The following is a 19,934-nucleotide window of genomic DNA, read 5'->3' as shown; positions in this document are numbered from 1 at the left end:
TCAAATTGCTTATCGCTCTGCTTACCCTTAGCCGAAAATGCTCATTATCAAACTAAGTAAAGGCATTGATGTGATGAAACTATACACCAAGTTTCATCAATCTCACTCAGGCCTGGAAATAATGGTTTTACGTGTACCTGACAAAATGTCAGGCACTATTGAAATAGTACCTGACATTTCAACTTAGTGCCGGACATGTATTAATAATATCAATAAAAAAGACAAATCAGTGCCGGACAAAATGACAGGCACCAGAGGTTTAGTGCCAGACAAAGCCTGAATCTGTGCCTGACATTGTCAGTGACAGGTGCCTTATTTCCAGGCTTGACTCACACTTAATTAGAACCAAAGCATCAATCAATCAAATTGCTTATCTCTACTTAGCCTTTAAGCAGGAAATGCTCATCATCAAACTTAGTCAAGGTATTGATGTAATGAAACTTTACACAAAGTTTCACCACTCTCATTCAATTAGAATCAAAGTTATCAAGCTCCAAAGTCCAAAGTCTCGACCAATCAAATTGCCTATCGCTCTAAATACCCTGAGCAGAAAATGCTGGATGGATGGACAACAGACAGACATTAATAGTCCCCTGCTTTCTTCGAACAGACAGACATTAACAGTCTGCTGCTTTCTTCGAAAGGTGGGGGTGGGGGGACAAATATATAAAAGACTAGAGACGCAGATGATTAGAATATAAATGTAAGCAACCAATAGGTATGGATTGTATCACGATTTAGAAATTTGCCGATGATTAGAATATAAGCAACATATTTGCATAGATTGTATCAAAATATGGAAGTTTTTAAACACAAAACATGAAGAGTTAATTTCTCCTTTACATATTAAGAGCCATTCCTCGAGAAAACCATGCAAAAGGTCGAAGGTGGGGGTCGGCCGATTGAGTTCATATTTACAGGGTTTGGTCGACCCATAAAGTCTACTCCCCAGCTCAAATCACCGATTTTAGAAATCAGCAGTTTCTGAGATACAGCCCGATTACGTTTTCTGGCTGATTTTCGTCATTTTCCGGTCAAATTTCGACCATTTTTGTAGCATTGCTATAGCCATTAATCGACCAATGGCGAACTAAGTTTTGGTTGGTGATTATAGTCTGGGTCTCACCAGGGGTTAAAATGTTTGTAAAATTTTACTTGTCTCAGGTGACAAGTAGAAATATTTTTTTACTTGTCACTTGTTGGTCATTTCAAGTTGTCACAATTGATTTTTGTTTTTAATTAAAAAAAATACTGGGCTAGAAATTCATGCGAATCTCCGAATCTAATTCGCACAAGAGCTTATGCTGCTGTGAATCGACAATGATTCACGTAAAAAATTTCTAAAAAAAAAATCAAAAAAATCTCTGAGAATTGTCCAGTCCGACTATTGAATGTCAGTCAGGGTCAGTGTTCATTATGGGGCTGTATTTTGTCGGCTTTAGCCAATTGATGTTTATTCAAGCGTTTTAGTAAAACAATGAATTGGTCATTATGGTATCGTAAATAATCAATCTACTTTTGGCTAAATTACAACGGGTTAATTATTACTTGTTAATTAAGAAGACAATCAACTTGCTTGTCGGTTACAACAACATAGTCATACCTTAGTGAGAATTGGCCTTATGTGGTTCATAATCCGATTAATTAGCACACGGTGATTTTGATAATTCGGTAAAATAAACAAAACAAGCTTGCTGATTATTCATAATAGGTTCAGTAAAATAAGCCACTTGACCATTGAGGACGGTGGCAGCAATGGTTTCTCAATTGTGTGTCTTGAATTCCAGGTACCGTTAGATATTCAAATAACAACTGGATAATACATTGATAGATTCACAGACCAGCTGTTAGGTAAATTTAAATCTTCATTGAATACATTGAGAGAGAAACAGTGGATATTTTCTAGACAGTCCATTGCCGAATTCCAATGACACGGGATATATTGGTTGGAATTATGTCAATAAACCACTTCTAAATAACAGCGTTTACCGTAATGATTTTTTTTATTTTATACACATTGAAGGCTATATCATAGTCGTACAGAATTTTATTTTATAGCAATTTCAGTTATGGTTGTCACGTTATCATTGTGCCGTTTGTCTATGATCGACGAAAGAATAAAAACTTTTGCAAGTTATCACGTGATGGACAACAGACTACAAATTGTGTTATAAAGAAATGCCACGCCGCCGTATCAGCTTATTTTGGCTACGGCATTTTCTGATACTGGCAATTAACAATAAACACAATTTTGTTTTTTAGTCAGTATTATTTAGATTCCAAAGATTCGCGCCGATTGCATATATGAGAATCCTCTTAGATTCTCGCAAAAAATGACAGATTTCTAGCCCTGAAATAACTTATCATTATATTTCAATTTCATTTGTAAGAGATGCTTACATGTACAATCAGACTCAGTGTTCACTTTAACACATCTTGGCAGAGGTAATGAAACAAATGACAGACCGTTTTCTCACTCAAGAATCTTCACTATTCGACTCGTTCGTTGTTCTTACATTTCCGACCCATGGTGATATTATAATTGACATAATATACAATTAAGCATGCTTGCATATTCCATGCCAAAAGAAGCCACAGTAAATGGAATTCAACTATGAAAATATTTAATTCTCTTCGGAAAGAATTGTCGGCCATATTTCTTTTTATTTTTTAAGACAAAACGAAACCTCAAATAATAGGCTTTATATAGATCATTGGCAATTATAAATCAACTATAGTATAATCATTAATCGAAGACAAATGATCAGTATAGTATTACTCAATGACACGATCCGGATTATCAGCTAGTTACTAAAAGTTATTAATTGATGTATGCCACCTGTTCGCCACATAGTAATGGTTGTGATTGACATTCAAATTTCACGGTAATGGTCAATATGTATATAAAAGTTAAATGTTCATGATTTATGTCTTCAATATTCTTTAAAAAATAACAAACTGAAGATTGGTCTTCATATAAATTCATAAACAACCGGTTTCACAACATAGTGATCATCAGGGTCACTTATACATTGTGTTGCTAATGGTATAGCGTTAACAATGGCAAGGGACGTGATTCATGACGACTTACGCAGTAAATGTGACGTCAACATGATTTCATGTTAGTTACAGTTTAATTTAGGGGTATATCCTTCAATAAAGAATCGTTCTTTGATTTTCCTCAGCTCTTCATTCTCTGTGTGCATTTTGTATATAGGACAGATTGTGAACTGGGGATTGCAATTCTTTGAGCATTCATCTATATGTGCTCTAAGGGGTATACATCTATAATATGGGGTTTTAATTTGTTGTTTATGTGCTCAGACTCTTGCTCTCAATACATCCCCCGTTTGACCAATATATTCTTCGCCACATCCAGCGCTTGTTATTACATATATTAGATTTCTAGTGGCGCAACACATATTATATTCCACTATAGCCCTTCGGGCTTCTCCGATTTATGATTGCATGTTTCTTGTGACGTCACTAGAATATGCACTAAATTCAACGTTTAAAGTAAACAAAACTCACACGTGCATGTGTATATAACCATCACGTGTCCCCAGATCAGGGTATATAAACAGTAATCTATCCATCATCAATGTCTTTTTTCTTGTTGATCCTAGACCATTGCACTACGTACGTTCCGTTGGTTCGTATTTCAGAATCGCTGATTCGTTTACCTTTTAGTTTTATTATCCATATTCTAGCTTTTTATCATTGTTGTAAGCGATCGTGGACTTATCGTTGATTTGTCCCTTATTTTTGTATTTATCGCTATCAATCCGTTGGGTTGATAATTACAAGCAGATATGGATAATTTTGAGGATGGTCACATACCATCTAATAACAACGATCTAATAATTGATTATGATCCTTTGGATTTTAATAATTTTGGTTTTGGTGACGACCTTAACCATCAATCGTCCAATGAAAACACGGCTGTCGTCAGCAATGTTTCTATCGGATTCCCCGGAAGTAGTATTACCAAGAAAGAATGTAAACAAACTCCGGTGAATACCAGAAAACGAAAGGAAGGTAAAATTACATCTATAAAGACGATCAAAAACCCCAAAAGTCGCAAAATTGAAGGTGATTTAGTTAGTGTGATTGATCCGACTGTTGTCGAGTCGGCTGAGAAGATCGCACCCAGAATAACTATTAAAAAAGCTCCCAATATTGCCAAGGTCACTCAGCGTAATACCAAGCAATCTAATTCTAACACTAGTAGTTGTCATACTAATGTTTTGCATTCTACTTTTAGAAAAAATAATCTTAGGCCTGCACCTAGTGCTATTGTCACAAGCAATCCTAATCAGCATATTGATATTCCTGTACCTATTTCTAATAATAGTTTTGGTTATAATTATGATGCACCGAATAATAATAATAATGTTCTCATTGATAGGACCGAATTTGATCAAATAAAACAGAGTCTGGCAGCCGTAAATGAGTTTTTACAATTCAATATGGGGGAACAAGAGGTTTATGTCAATAAATCAGATACAGGCCCATCTACTTCTTGTAATGCAACTGAAATGTATGATGGTGATGATTATAATGAACCAGTATTAGATATTGTTGACCCGCAATCCATGTATGACGAATTCCAAGAGGAACCGACTGAATCAGATTCTTTTGATGTGCCTAAAATTTTTCAGGGCGATGACTTTTATGGCAAGCCCGTTGGTGACAATTTGGTTAATTTAGTCAATATTGCGACTTCAAAAAAAATAGAGGTTAACAAATTGGTAACAAAATATCCAATCCCTGAGAATTGTAAGAGGTTACAACCTCCTCTGGTTGAACCTGATATTTGGCAGGTATTGCCCAGACCTGCTCAAGCGCAGGATAATTCACTACAGGAAGTGCAAAAATTAATAGGCCTGGGCATTGCCCCCTTACTAGGTTTACTACCCAAGTCTAATAACCAGGAATTTAAAAATACCCTGGTGGATTCAATTATCACTTTAGGCAATAGCATATTAGAACTTTCCCTTAGACGTCGGATATTTCTTAAGAAATTTATGAGTAGACGTTATCACCCTCTTTGCTCAACAACAAGACCTGTAGGAGAAACACTTTTTGGGCCTGATGTTGCCAACAGAATGAAGGAGATTGATCAATCTAATAGGCTTTCATCCTCTCTCAATTTGTCAGGACGTTTGAATCCTAGGTCTAATAGGAGATCTTTTTTAGGACAGGGTTTCCAGAACAGAAGACCTCAGGATCGGAGAGGAAACTTCAGGGGAAGACCCTATACAAGCAGGGGGAGAGTACGAGGAAGGGGTCAGAGACCATTCCAAAATCAATATCAACAGTACCAACAGCAATACCAATAAATAATTCAGTAAGTACTGATTTTACTGCTGGTAACATATCTAAATTTTACCATAATTGGTGTAATTTAACTTCTGATCAATGGATTCTTGATATTGTACAAGGCTATCAAATAGATTTTATATCTAAACCAGTTCAGTTTTCCATTCCGGGTTCGCCTCCCTTTAATGAGGAGCAAATGGACTTAATTGATGCTGAGGTTTCGACTTTACTAGCAAAAAACGCCATTGTTCGTGTCTTTAAATCTGACTCTGACCAATTTATATCAAATATTTTTTTAGTAGAGAAAAAGAATGGCAAATTTAGACCAGTCATTAATTTGAGATATTTAAATGAGTTTATTGCATATGAGCATTTTAAACAGGAAACTTTAGCCTTTACATTGAAAATGATTAAACCTAATGATTATCTTGCATCTATTGATCTCAGCGATGCTTATTTTTCAATCCCTATTTTTAAAGGTCATAGAAAATACCTTCGATTTGTTTGGCGAGATGTTCTGTATGAATTCACATGTTTGCCGTTTGGGATTTCGTCGGCGCCTAGAGTGTTTACTAAAACCCTGAAGCCTATATTTGCATGTCTTCGTGGTCAAGGCATTGTGTGTTCCTATTTTATAGATGATTCTATTTTTGCTGCTGATAATGAACAGGAAAGTCTGTTAGCAACTAATAAGGCCGCCAACCTTTTTAACAAGTTAGGGTTTTCTGTTAATAAAGAAAAATCACATTTTACACCTAGTAAGGAATTAGTTTTTCTCGGCTTTCTTATCAATACTGAGAACTATACCGTGTCTTTAACTCCTGAAAAAATTGATAAAATTAGATCACTTGCAAATGATATTCTTCTTGCACCTAAATTGACCATTCGTAAAATTGCTTCATTTATTGGGCTGTGTTCCTTTACAAGGACAGCTGTTTTAGTCGCGCCACTATTTATTCATTTCCTGGATAGACAAAAGAATGTGGCTTTAGCGTGCAGTAATTTTGATTATGATGCAGCTATATCTTTGAATGAAGAGATGAGATCGGAATTGCTCTGGTGGTATAATAGTGTCAAGTCTTTTAATGGGTTTTTTATTCAACCACCCAAAATTGCCATAACAATGAAAACCGACGCATCCCTTACTGGTTGGGGTGTAGTGTTAGGAAACTCTCAGGCTAATGGCCTTTGGAATCTTTCTGAATCAAAGCAGCATATTAATGCACTGGAGCTATTGGCAATTTTGTATGGCTTACAGTGTTTTTCCTCAATTATTGAATGGAAGCACGTTTCAATTTTGTCCGATAGTATGGTTGCTGTCTCATATATAAATAATGTAGGGGGATCAAGTGATCCATTATTTACTATTACTAAAGAAATATGGTTGTGGTGTTATAAGAGAAGCATTTTTTTGTCAGCTAAACATTTACCAGGCAAAGAGAATCAGACAGCTGATAGATTGTCTCGAGTTTTTTCTAACTCAACTGAGTGGAAACTTAACGAATATATATTTAATAAAGTTTGTAATAGATTTTTTCTGCCAGACGTGGATCTTTTTGCATCCAGAATAAATGCACAGATGGATTGCTATGTTTCCTGGGACCCTGACCCTTTTGCAGTTGCTTTTGATGCTTTTTCAATTTCATGGTCTAATTATCATCCCTATATGTTTCCACCTTTCAGTATTTTACCAAAAGTGCTTTCCAAGATGAAGGAAGATTGTGTCTTGATGGGTATATTAATAGTTCCAGCTTGGCCGTCCCAGGTATGGTTCCCTACTTTACTTTCCATGTTGATCGCCGAACCAGTGCTTCTACCTCTCAGGAAAGATCTCCTTCGTTTAGCACACAACAATTGCCTTCATCCTTTAAGGGGCAAACACATGTTCCTAACCGCTTGCCTTGTATCAGGCAATATCTCTCTAACCAAGGACTTTCAGACAAGTCTAGAGACCTCATTATTGGATCTTGGCGAGCAGGTACCAATAAACAATATGATCTTGCCTGGAAACGATGGTGTTTTTGGAGTATTCAGAGGAAAATTGATCCGTTGGATCCATCTGTAATTGATGTTATCAATTATTTGAGTTTTTTATCAGACCATCGTTCCTACAGTGTGGTCAATATTCATAGATCTGCGATATCACAGACTTTGCAAATTTTAGGCAAAATTACTCTGAAAAATGAGCCACTAGTCTCAAGATTCATGAAAGGATTGTATGACAAAAATCCGCCTAAACCCAAGTACACTTTTACTTGGGATGTTTCAGTTTTATTGAAATATTTAAGTTCTTTGTTTCCTTTGGAGGATTTACCTCTGAGACTATTAACATATAAAACAGTGGCCTTATTAGCTCTCGCTTCAGCCCATAGATGTCAGACTCTTACGGCTCTCACTATTAATGGTCTGATTGATAGTGGTTTCTGTATAACTTTGATCACAGATAAGGTCCTTAAAACAACCAAGGCCTCCAATCCATTAAAACTAATTAAAATTAAAAGTTTCAAAAACACAAAAATTTGTCCATGTTTTACTCTAAGACAATATTTGAAGTCCACTAAAAGCAGAAGAAAGTCTAAGCAACTCTTTGTGTCTTATGTAACTTTTAACTGTATTTCTGCTTCTACCATAAGCAGGTGGATTAAAGAAACTATGGCCCTTGCTGGAATTAATACTTCTGTTTTTTCTGCCCATTCTATGAGAGGAGCTTCGACTTCTAAAGCTTATTTGTCGGGCTGTCCAATTTCAGAATTGCTAGAGACTGCCAGCTGGAAGAATGAGCAGACGTTTTTTAAATATTATAAGAGGGAAGAGGTTACAGAAGCAAGTACAGTGTTTCAAGATTATGTTTTCTCTGATAAATGATTTACAGTATTAAAATTATTTAACTACGTTAAGTGTTAAGTGTTGTTTAATGTTACTAAGTGACCAACCCTTTAAATATGCAATCATAAATCGGAGAAGCCCGAAGGGCTATAGTGGAATATAATTCCACTCTCATCCGAGCGCCCGAAGGGCGCGAAGGATGAGAAGAATTATATGAATATATAGCCCGAGGGCTCGAGGATTTATCTTCCCTCCCTCTGTCCTCCCTTGGCTATATTATTCATTTGGTTGTCCACTTATGGTTACACTTTACTTTAAAAAGACATTGATGATGGATAGATTACTGTTTATATACCCTGATCTGGGGACACGTGATGGTTATATACACACGCACGTGTGAGTTTTGTTTACTTTAAACGTTGAATTTAGTGCATATTCTAGTGACGTCACAAGAAACATGCAATCATAAATCCTCGAGCCCTCGGGCTATATATTCATATAATTCTTCTCATCCTTCGCGCCCTTCGGGCGCTCGGATGAGAGTGGAATTTTCCATTATTATGAATTTTGAGTTATTCCTAAAGGTGAATGAATTTAGTCCCAAAATGTGTGAACATGTGCCGCAATTCGGCCTATTACATTTCGTGATACTTCCACCTAACACAGGTTTTTGATCAATATAGCACGCTTTGGATAACAGTTGTTTCAGATTTTTATTAAAAAATACGTTCCTCAACTTAATAGTCAATAAGTAACAATTGGCCATTAGCTTCATTAATTTTCTTAAATCTATCCCATGATTATCTTCCACTCATTGTTCTTAAATGGAACCCATATACTACAGATTAACACACGTGTGTACATGTTTTCTATTAGTTAACGATATACTATGTAATCATAGACAATGGTAACTATAGCCAATTAAAACCACAGTGTTACTATGTAAATATGTATAAATATACTATATTGTCCATCTTATACAATGACATTATTTATGAATAGTCCCAAGATGGACGAAAAGTACTTTAAAATGTTAAAATGTTATTAAACCAGTGTTGAAATCAGTTTTTTCGGCATACCTTTTATCTTTTCATCGTTTACCGTGAAACAAAGTAGTGCAGCGTTACGGTTGTGCTAATATTTCTGGAATATATATATATATATATATATATATTAGAATAGTTAATTAAAGCTGCTCTTTGGTAATATATAATTGAAATTAAAGATGGCAAAATAAAACTACATTTTTATGCTAACGTTTTCACCGCAATAGCGGCTCTTCAGGCATTTATTAAACAATAATTCAATTAACAATAGTCTATGACGTCACAATGTCATAGTTACATTATTATACAGGCAAGGGTAGTAATTTCTTAGCCTACAGACTACAAATATTCAATCCCACCACAGTCTTTATTTTATTTTATTTAATTTAATTATTCTCTTATTTAGAATTAAGTTTCGGGTGGTACTTCTCAATAAAATAGCTTTCTTTTGCCTCCAAGAGGTCGTTGTTTTTGCTATTAAGTCTATATAAAGGAAAAACACTAAATTTGCCCCCACCACATACTTCAAGATGCTCACTGAGTGGGATCATCCTGTATTTTGGTTGAAGTATGTGCTGTCGATGGAGGTTCATTCTCAACCTAAGCATCATTTGGGTCTTTCCTATATACCTTCCCTTGCATCCCGGACACGCTATAATGTAAATTACATAGTTCGATTGGCAATTCATTGCCTGTTTGATATAAAATGTATTATCATCATTAATTTTTATGGATGATCCCTAAATGATAATGTCACAGGTTTTACACTTTGAATTACCACATTTCGAAACTACTGGAATTGAAGCGACTGAATCATATTTAGAAGATGTTATAATCCTAGCTAGATTGGAAGGTTGCTTTAGACTGTTGATTATATTTGTTTTTCAATATTTTATCCATCGTTTGGCTATTTTTAAGGATATGGATGTAATTTTCAATGATAGACTTCCCATTTTCCTGGGACGGAATGAACATAGTAACTAAAGCAACGTTCCTTTTATCAGAGTCTACAGGAACTTTAGGTTGTCTTAAAATTCTTTGGTCCAGACTCAATGCTCTTTGGTTAGCATCGTCTATTAATTTACCTGGATATTTTTGTTTTAATAAGAAACCTTTTAGTTCCTGTAGTCTCTGAACTTTGACATCTTGATTGGACACAATAGTACAAATTCGTCTAGCTAAGTTATATGGGATGTTACGTTTCGATGAGGTGGGTGACAAGAATTAAAATTTAGATATTGATGTGTATCGTTTTTTTTGTAATACACATCAGTTTCAATTAGAGCCGTTTGCTGTGACATCCAGAAAATTTAATGTGGATTGACTCTGCTCAATTGTAAACTGAATACTGTCATCTAAACTATTTAACATTTCATGAAGCTCTGAGATGATTTCTTGAGATACTCTGAGTATCACAGAACAATCATCTAAGAACCGTTTCCATGAAGTCTTAATTAAATCACCGAATTCATTGGCAAACGTTTTTGTCACCCTCTCATACCATATTTCCTCAAGATAACCTAAAGTTAAAGTAGCATAGGTTGGGTCAACTTTCGTACCCATAGCGACTCCCTTGATTTGTGTAAAGTATAGGCCATTGAAGAAAAATATGTTATTTGATATCACAAGATTTAATGTACGGAGGATAAAATGAATTTGAAAACCGGTCTGGTATGAGGTCTGCGTGGTTATTTAGCCAATATTCGACAGCTTTTAGTCTCAGATCTTTGCGTATATTGTTATATAAACAAGCCAACAGTGAGGCTGATGTCCCCCGCCGAAATCCCAAATAAATAGATGAAACATATTAATTAATCGCACATCTATTTTTTTCAAAAAATGAAATGAAATGAAAATGAAATGAAATGAAATGAGAGTTTAACGTCCTACTGTTCTGCTCCTAACCTGGGCTAATGAAGACGGGCATACGCCATACAGTGTGCTATGAGGGAAATTTTGCCGGGACAGCGGCACTACGGCCTACTCTTATAGAATTCCAACTGCCAAGGGATTTTTTACGTGCACGCCAATGTGTACACGGGACCTCGGTTTTTCGTGCCATCCGAACGACTAGACAGCTTTCCTTGTCAGCCCCTTCGTCCTGCATCACTGACAAGGGAGAACCACGCCGGAAAATCTGGATGAACTTTCTCGGCTAATGCAGGGATCGAACACCCGACCTCCAGGCTAGCGAGCTAAAGTATCGAGCAATCAAACTGATTATCAACTATACACTAAGTTTCATCACTCTCTATCAGATAGAATCAAAGTTATCTTGTCCCAAAGCATCGACCAAGGAAATTGCTTATCTCTGCTTAGCTTTAGCTCAATATGTTAATCATTGAACTCAGTCAAGACGAACATCTACATCAAGTTTAAACATTCTACCTCAATTAGAAGCAGAGTTGTTATGTTCCAAAGTCTTGACCAAACAAAATGCTTATTGCTCCTTAGCCTAAGCAGACAATTCTCATCATCGAACTTAGTCAAGGTATTGATGTAATGAAACTATACACCGAGTTTCATCACTCTTACTTAATTAGAACTAAAGTTATCGTGTCCCAAAGCATCAACCAATCAAATTGCTTATCTCTACTTACCATAAGCAGAAAATGCTCATCTTTGCACTCTATCAAGGCATTGACCCAATAAACACCTACACCAAGTTTGAGCATTATAGCTCAATTAGAAGGAGAGTTATTGTGTTCCAAAGTCTTGGCCAATCAAATTGCTTATCGCTCTGCTTACCCAGAGCAGAAAATGCTCAATATCGAACTTAGTCAAGGTATCGATGTAATGAAACTATACACCAAGTTTCATCACTCTCACTAAATTGGAACTAAAGTTATCGTGTCCCAAAGCATCCACCAATCAAATTGCTTATCTCTACTTACCCTAAGCAGAAAATGCTCATCTCCACACCCCTTTAAGGCATTGACCTAATAAACACCTACACCAAGTTTTAACATTTTAGCTCAATTAGAGGGAGAGTCATTGTGTTCCAAAGTCTCAGCCAATGAAATTGCTAATCGCTCTGCTTACCCTGAGCAGAAAAAATGCTCATTATCGAACTTAGTCAAGGTATTGATGTAATGAAACTATAAACCAAGTTTCATCACTCTCGCTTAATTAGAACTAAAGTTATCGTGTCCCAAAGCATCAACCAATCAAATTGCTTATCTCTGCTTACCCTAAGCAGAAAATGCTCATCTTCGAACTCCATCGAGGCATTGACCTAATAAACACCTACACCAAGTTTGAACATTCTAGGTCAATTAGAAGGAGAGTTATTGTGTCCCAAAAAGTGTGACGGACAGACAGACAGACAGATGGACGAACCCATTTTAATAGTCCCCTGCTTTCTTCAAAAGGCGGGGGACAATTAACTACATCAAAGCTAATAATTGTACTATCAGGTTCTACATGTGCAGGTAGTTGATGTAGAAAATCTATATCATCGCGAAGAAAGCTTTTAACGCGAGAACATAATGGTTTTAAGATGATGTCTATAAATTTGCTGAGTCGTTGGGTACTGCTGTTGGGCCCCCCTACAATTGGTCGAAATTTTAGGTCTTCTGGACTAAGTACTTCAACAACTTCATTATTAGATTGTTTGACAGCTTCTTCTATCAGCTTACTCTTGTGCACTTTTGGTAGACCATAGAAGTAAGCTGTGGTAGGTTCAAAATCCTCTAAATATTCCTGAGCTTCTCCTTTATGCAGAGGCTTTGCGTTTTTAGTGATAAATTTCACTATTTTTTTTCTTTACAGCATTGTTATCTTCGATGCTCGATAGCTGGTAGTATTCAGTGTCATTCAGCATTTTTACAATGTTCCCTTCATAGAATGAGCTGTCCATCATTACTATAGCTCCTCCCTTGTCAGCTTGTTTGACAATTATATTTGGATTGTTCTTCATCTCGTTTAATACCTTTAGCTCACCCTTACTTAAATTTTGTTTGTAGAGCCTTGGTTGAATTTTGTGAGATGCAATAGAAGTAATGAAGTTATCTAGATGTGCATCTTTTCCTAATCTTGGTGTAAAGTTTGATTTATTTTTAACTAGACACTCTGATTCAGTGATAGTTTCATTCACGTCATCCTCATCATCTTTGTGAAAATGACATTGAAGTCTTAACTTCCTGCAGAATTGGGAAATTTCAGAACGTAAAATACAGTTATTACTTCGGGGTGTTGGCATAAATTTTAAGCCCCTTTTAAATAAACGAATATGATCTGAGGTGAGTTTCACGCTGCTTAGGTTTATGACAACAGGATCTACATTCGTTGTTCTTGTATCGACTTTGGGTTTCTGTCGGCCTTGGCCTAAAAAACTGACCCTATTGTCATACGTATTTTCTGTATCAAAACAGAAAAACATATATAATCAACAGTCTAAAGCAACCTTCCAATCTAGCTAGGATTATAACATCTTCTGAATATGATTCAGTCGCTTCAATTCCAGTAGTTTCGAAATATGGTAATTCAAAGTGTAAAACCTGTGACATTATCATTGAGGGATCATCCATAAAAATTAATGATGATAATACATTTTATATCAATCAGGCAATGAATTGCCAATCGAACTATGTAATTTACCTTATAGTGTGTCCGGGATGCAAGGGAAGGTATATAGGAAAGACTCAAATGATGGTTAGGTTGAGAATGAACCTCCATCGACAGCACATACTTTAACCAAAATACAGGATGATCCCACTCAGTGAGCATCTTGAAGTATGTGGTGGGGGCAAATTTAGTGTTTTTCCTTTATATAGACTTAATAGCAAAAACAACGACCTCTTGGAGGCAAAAGAAAGCTATTTTATTGAGAAGTACCACCCGAAACTTAATTCTAAATAAGAGAATAATTAAATTAAATTAAATAAAATAAAATAAAGACCGTGGTGAAACTGAATATTTGTAGTCTGTAGGCTAAGAAATTAATTACTATCCTTGCCTGTATAATAATGTAACTATGACATTGTGACGTAATAGACTATTGTTAATTGAATTATTGTTTAATATATGCCTGAAGAGCCGCTATCGCGGTGAAAACGTTAGCATAAAAATGTTATTTTATTTTGCCATCTTCAATTTCAATTATATATATATATATTTACACAATTATTAGAATTTTAAGAATTTTTTATGGCCAAGTACACTAAAATCAAATTTTAATCACCACTTCCATTTTTTTTTATCGCAAATCGCCACTTTGGCGACGGACAGTCTGAGCCCTCATTGCCATGGAGTTATGTAATATTGACTCTGATTGGGCCAAGGCCAAGGCCGACAGAAACCCAAAGTCGATACAAGAACAACGAATGTAGATCCTGTTGTCATAAACCTAAGCAGCGTGAAACTCACCTCAGATCATATTCGTTTATTTAAAAGGGGCTTAAAATTTATGCCAACACCCCGAAGTAATAACTGTATTTTACGTTCTGAAATTTCCCAATTCTGCAGGAAGTTAAGACTTCAATGTCATTTTCACAAAGATGATGAGGATGACGTGAATGAAACTATCACTGAATCAGAGTGTCTAGTTAAAAATAAATCAAACTTTACACCAAGATTAGGAAAAGATGCACATCTAGATAACTTCATTACTTCTATTGCATCTCACAAAATTCAACCAAGGCTCTACAAACAAAATTTAAGTAAGGGTGAGCTAAAGGTATTAAACGAGATGAAGAACAATCCAAATATAATTGTCAAACAAGCTGACAAGGGAGGAGCTATAGTAATGATGGACAGCTCATTCTATGAAGGGAACATTGTAAAAATGCTGAATGACACTGAATACTACCAGCTATCGAGCATCGAAGATAACAATGCTGTAAAGAAAAAAAATAGTGAAATTTATCACTAAAAACGCAAAGCCTCTACATAAAGGAGAAGCTCAGGAATATTTAGAGGATTTTGAACCTACCACAGCTTACTTCTATGGTCTACCAAAAGTGCACAAGAGTAAGCTGATAGAAGAAGCTGTCAAACAATCTAATAATGAAGTTGTTGAAGTACTTAGTCCAGAAGACCTAAAATTTCGACCAATCGTAGGGGGGCCCAACAGCAGTACCCAACGACTCAGCAAATTTATAGACATCATCTTAAAACCATTATGTTCTCGCGTTAAAAGCTTTCTTCGCGATGATATAGATTTTCTACATCAACTACCTGCACATGTAGAACCTGATAGTACAATTATTAGCTTTGATGTAGTTAATTGTCCCCCGCCTTTTGAAGAAAGCAGGGGACTATTAAAATGGGTTCGTCCATCTGTCTGTCTGTCTGTCACACTTTTTGGGACACAATAACTCTCCTTCTAATTGACCTAGAATGTTCAAACTTGGTGTAGGTGTTTATTAGGTCAATGCCTCGATGGAGTTCGAAGATGAGCATTTTCTGCTTAGGGTAAGCAGAGATAAGCAATTTGATTGGTTGTTGCTTTGGGACACGATAACTTTAGTTCTAATTAAGCGAGAGTGATGAAACTTGGTTTATAGTTTCATTACATCAATACCTTGACTAAGTTCGATAATGAGCATTTTTTCTGCTCAGGGTAAGCAGAGCGATTAGCAATTTCATTGGCTGAGACTTTGGAACACAATGACTCTCCCTCTAATTGAGCTAAAATGTTAAAACTTGGTGTAGGTGTTTATTAGGTCAATGCCTTAAAGGGGTGTGGAGATGAGCATTTTCTGCTTAGGGTAAGTAGAGATAAGCAATTTGATTGGTGGATGCTTTGGGACACGATAACTTTAGTTCCAATTTAGTGAGAGTGATGAAACTTGGTGTATAGTTTCATTACATCGATACCTTGACTAAGTTCGATATTGAGCATTTTCTGCTATGGGTAAGCAGAGCGATAAGCAATTTGATTGGCCAAGACTTTGGAACACAATAACTCTCCTAATTGAGCTATAATGCTCAAACTTGGTGTAGGTGTTTATTGGGTCAATGCCTTGATAGAGTGCAAAGATGAGAATTTTCTGCTTATGGTAAGTAGAGGTAAGCAATTTGGTTGGTTGATGCTTTGGGACACGATAACTTTAGTTCTAATTAAGTAAGAGTGATGAAACTCGGTGTATAGTTTCATTACATCAATACCTTGACTAAGTTCGATGATGAGAATTGTCTGCTTAGGCTAAGGAGCAATAAGCATTTTGTTTGGTCAAGACTTTGGAACATAACAACTCTGCTTCTAATTGAGGTAGAATGTTTAAACTTGATGTAGATGTTCGTCTTGACTGAGTTCAATGATTAACATATTGAGCTAAAGCTAAGCAGAGATAAGCAATTTCCTTGGTCGATGCTTTGGGACAAGATAACTTTGATTCTATCTGATAGAGAGTGATGAAACTTAGTGTATAGTTGATAATCAGTTTGATTGCTCGATACTTTAGCTCGCTAGCCTGGAGGTCGGGTGTTCGATCCCTGCATTAGCCGAGAAAGTTCATCCAGATTTTCCGGCGTGGTTCTCCCTTGTCAGTGATGCAGGACGAAGGGGCTGACAAGGAAAGCTGTCTAGTCGTTCGGATGGCACGAAAAACCGAGGTCCCGTGTACACATTGGCGTGCACGTAAAAAATCCCTTGGCAGTTGGAATTCTATAAGAGTAGGCCGTAGTGCCGCTGTCCAGGCAAAATTTCCCTCATAGCACACTGTATGGCGTATGCCCGTCTTCATTAGCCCAGGTTAGGAGCAGAACAGTAGGACGTTAAACTCTTATTTCATTTCATTTCATTTTCATTTCATTTCATTTTTTGAAAAAAATAGATGTGCGATTAATTAATATGTTTCATCTATTTATTTGGGATTTCGGCGTGGGACATCAGCCTCACTGTTGGCTTGTTTATATAACAATATACGCAAAGATCTGAGACTAAAAGCTGTCAAATATTGGCTAAATAACCACGCAGACCTCATACCAGACCGGTTTTCAAATTCATTTTATCCTCCGTACATTAAATCTTGTGATATCAAATAACATATTTTTCTTCAATGGCCTATACTTTACACAAATCAAGGGAGTCGCTATGGGTACGAAAGTTGACCCAACCTATGCTACTTTAACTTTAGGTTATCTTGAGGAAATATGGTATGAGAGGGTGACAAAAACGTTTGCCAATGAATTCGGTGATTTAATTAAGACTTCATGGAAACGGTTCTTAGATGATTGTTCTGTGATACTCAGAGTATCTCAAGAAATCATCTCAGAGCTTCATAAAATGTTAAATAGTTTAGATGACAGTATTCAGTTTACAATTGAGCAGAGTCAATCCACATTAAATTTTCTGGATGTCACAGCAAACGGCTCTAATTGAAACTGATGTGTATTACAAAAAAAACGATACACATCAATATCTAAATTTTAATTCTTGTCACCCACCTCATCGAAACGAAACATCCCATATAACTTAGCTAGACGAATTTGTACAATTGTGTCCAATCAAGATGTCAAAGTTCAGAGACTACAGGAACTAAAAGGTTTCTTATTAAAACAAAAATATCCAGGTAAATTAATAGACGATGCTAACCAAAGAGCATTGAGTCTGGACCAAAGAATTTTAAGACAACCTAAAGTTCCTGTAGACTCTGATAAAAGGAACGTTGCTTTAGTTACTATGTTCATTCCGTCCCAGGAAAATGGGAAGTCTATCATTGAAAATTACATCCATATCCTTAAAAATAGCCAAACGATGGATAAAATATTGAGAAAAACAAATATAATCAACAGTCTAAAGCAACCTTCCAATCTAGCTAGGATTATAACATCTTCTAAATATGATTCAGTCGCTTCAATTCCAGTAGTTTCGAAATGTGGTAATTCAAAGTGTAAAACCTGTGACATTATCATTTAGGGATCATCCATAAAAATTAATGATGATAATACATTTTATATCAAACAGGCAATGAATTGCCAATCGAACTATGTAATTTACATTATAGCGTGTCCGGGACGCAAGGGAAGGTATATAGGAAAGACCCAAATGATGCTTAGGTTGAGAATGAACCTCCATCGACAGCACATACTTCAACCAAAATACAGGATGATCCCACTCAGTGAGCATCTTGAAGTATGTGGTGAGGGCAAATTTAGTGTTTTTCCTTTATATAGACTTAATAGCAAAAACAACGACCTCTTGGAGGCAAAAGAAAGCTATTTTATTGAGAAGTACCACCCGAAACTTAATTCTAAATAAGAGAATAATTAAATTAAATAAAATAAAATAAAGACTGTGGTGGGATTGAATATTTGTAGTCTGTAGGCTAAGAAATTACTACCCTTGCCTGTATAATAATGTAACTATGACATTGTGACGTCATAGACTATTGTTAATTGAATTATTGTTTAATAAATGCCTGAAGAGCCGCTATTGCGGTGAAAACGTTAGCATAAAAATGTAGTTTTATTTTGCCATCTTTAATTTCAATTATATATTACCAAAGAGCAGCTTTAATTAACTATTCTAATATATATATATATATATATATATATTCCAGAAATATTAGCACAACCGTAACGCTGCACTACTTTGTTTCACGGTAAACGATGAAAAGATAAAAGGTATGCCGAAAAAACTGATTTCAACACTGGTTAAATAACATTTTAACATTTTAAAGTACTTTTCGTCCATCTTGGGACTATTCATAAATAATGTCATTGTATAAGATGGACAATATAGTATATTTATACATATTTACATAGTAACACTGTGGTTTTAATTGGCTATAGTTACCATTGTCTATGGTTACATAGTATATCGTTAACTAATAGAAAACATGTACACACGTGTGTTAATCTGTAGTATATATGGGTTCAATTTAAGAACAATGAGTGGAAGATAATCATGGGATAGATTTAAGAAAATTAATGAAGCTAATGGCCAATTGTTACTTATTGACTATTAAGTTGAGGAACGTATTTTTTAATAAAAATCTGAAACAACTGTTATCCAAAGCGTGCTATATTGATCAAAAACCTGTGTTAGGTGGAAGTATCACGAAATGTAATAGGCCGAATTGCGGCACATGTTCACACATTTTGGGGCTAAATTCATTCACCTTTAGGAATAACTCAAAATTCACAATCTAATCTTGAACAGAAGTCATTGCTTCTCTTTTGTCGAGCTATTTAGCAATCCAATAAGAGTAAGTATCAACCTTATCTACGTGATTAAACTCATTGATATTAACCGATAGCACGTAGAAACTAGTCCTTGATGTCACATATTATCCTAATAGTAACACCCCAAATGAATGGACAGTCATTATAAATTTCAAAACCTCTGTTTATTGTTAGCTATTAAACCTTTAACTTATTTTCCGTAATGAAACTACTTCTTTTAAGACACCCTATATAAATTCCCATCTACAGTGGCATTTTCCCTCGATCTCGATTATGGCACGAAAATCGCTTACCATATAAGGCAGTGTTTACTACGAAACTACTGTATGTGTTATATGTTAACGGTCACGTACGCCATACGCTGAAGTTATGTATGCCTTTTAGAAGTGTCTTCCTAGAATTTTGAAGGAATAATACTGTTGTGAATTTAAAGCCGAAGCAGGATCGACAAGGCTTCATACAATCAATGTATTACGAAAACACGTAATTTTGTACGAATATTAATAACATAAATTTGAATACCATACGGGAATTAAATAGAATGCATGGAATGAAATGGGTTTTAACGTCCTACTGTTCTGCTCCGGCTGGGCTAATGAAGACGGGGGA

General features: G+C 35.7%; 1 protein-coding gene and 1 long non-coding RNA gene across 4 annotated transcripts in view; one reads left to right on the top strand and one right to left on the bottom strand.

The window, feature by feature from the left end:
* LOC126830306 (glycogenin-1) overlaps positions 1–19,934 on the bottom strand; it is a 280,407-nt gene that overhangs the window by 66,456 nt on the left and 194,017 nt on the right. The window lies entirely within an intron of this gene.
* LOC126830527 (uncharacterized) lies at positions 3,944–8,214 on the top strand. The gene is made up of 4 exons (XR_007683855.1): positions 3,944–4,038; positions 5,200–5,350; positions 7,006–7,087; positions 8,072–8,214. It is a non-coding gene; the product is annotated as an uncharacterized LOC126830527 (long non-coding RNA).

This window comes from Patella vulgata, chromosome 1 (genome assembly GCF_932274485.2).
Source record: "Patella vulgata chromosome 1, xgPatVulg1.2, whole genome shotgun sequence".
Taxonomy (NCBI): Eukaryota; Metazoa; Mollusca; class Gastropoda; family Patellidae; genus Patella; species Patella vulgata.
This window is presented reverse-complemented; position numbering and strand designations above follow the sequence as displayed.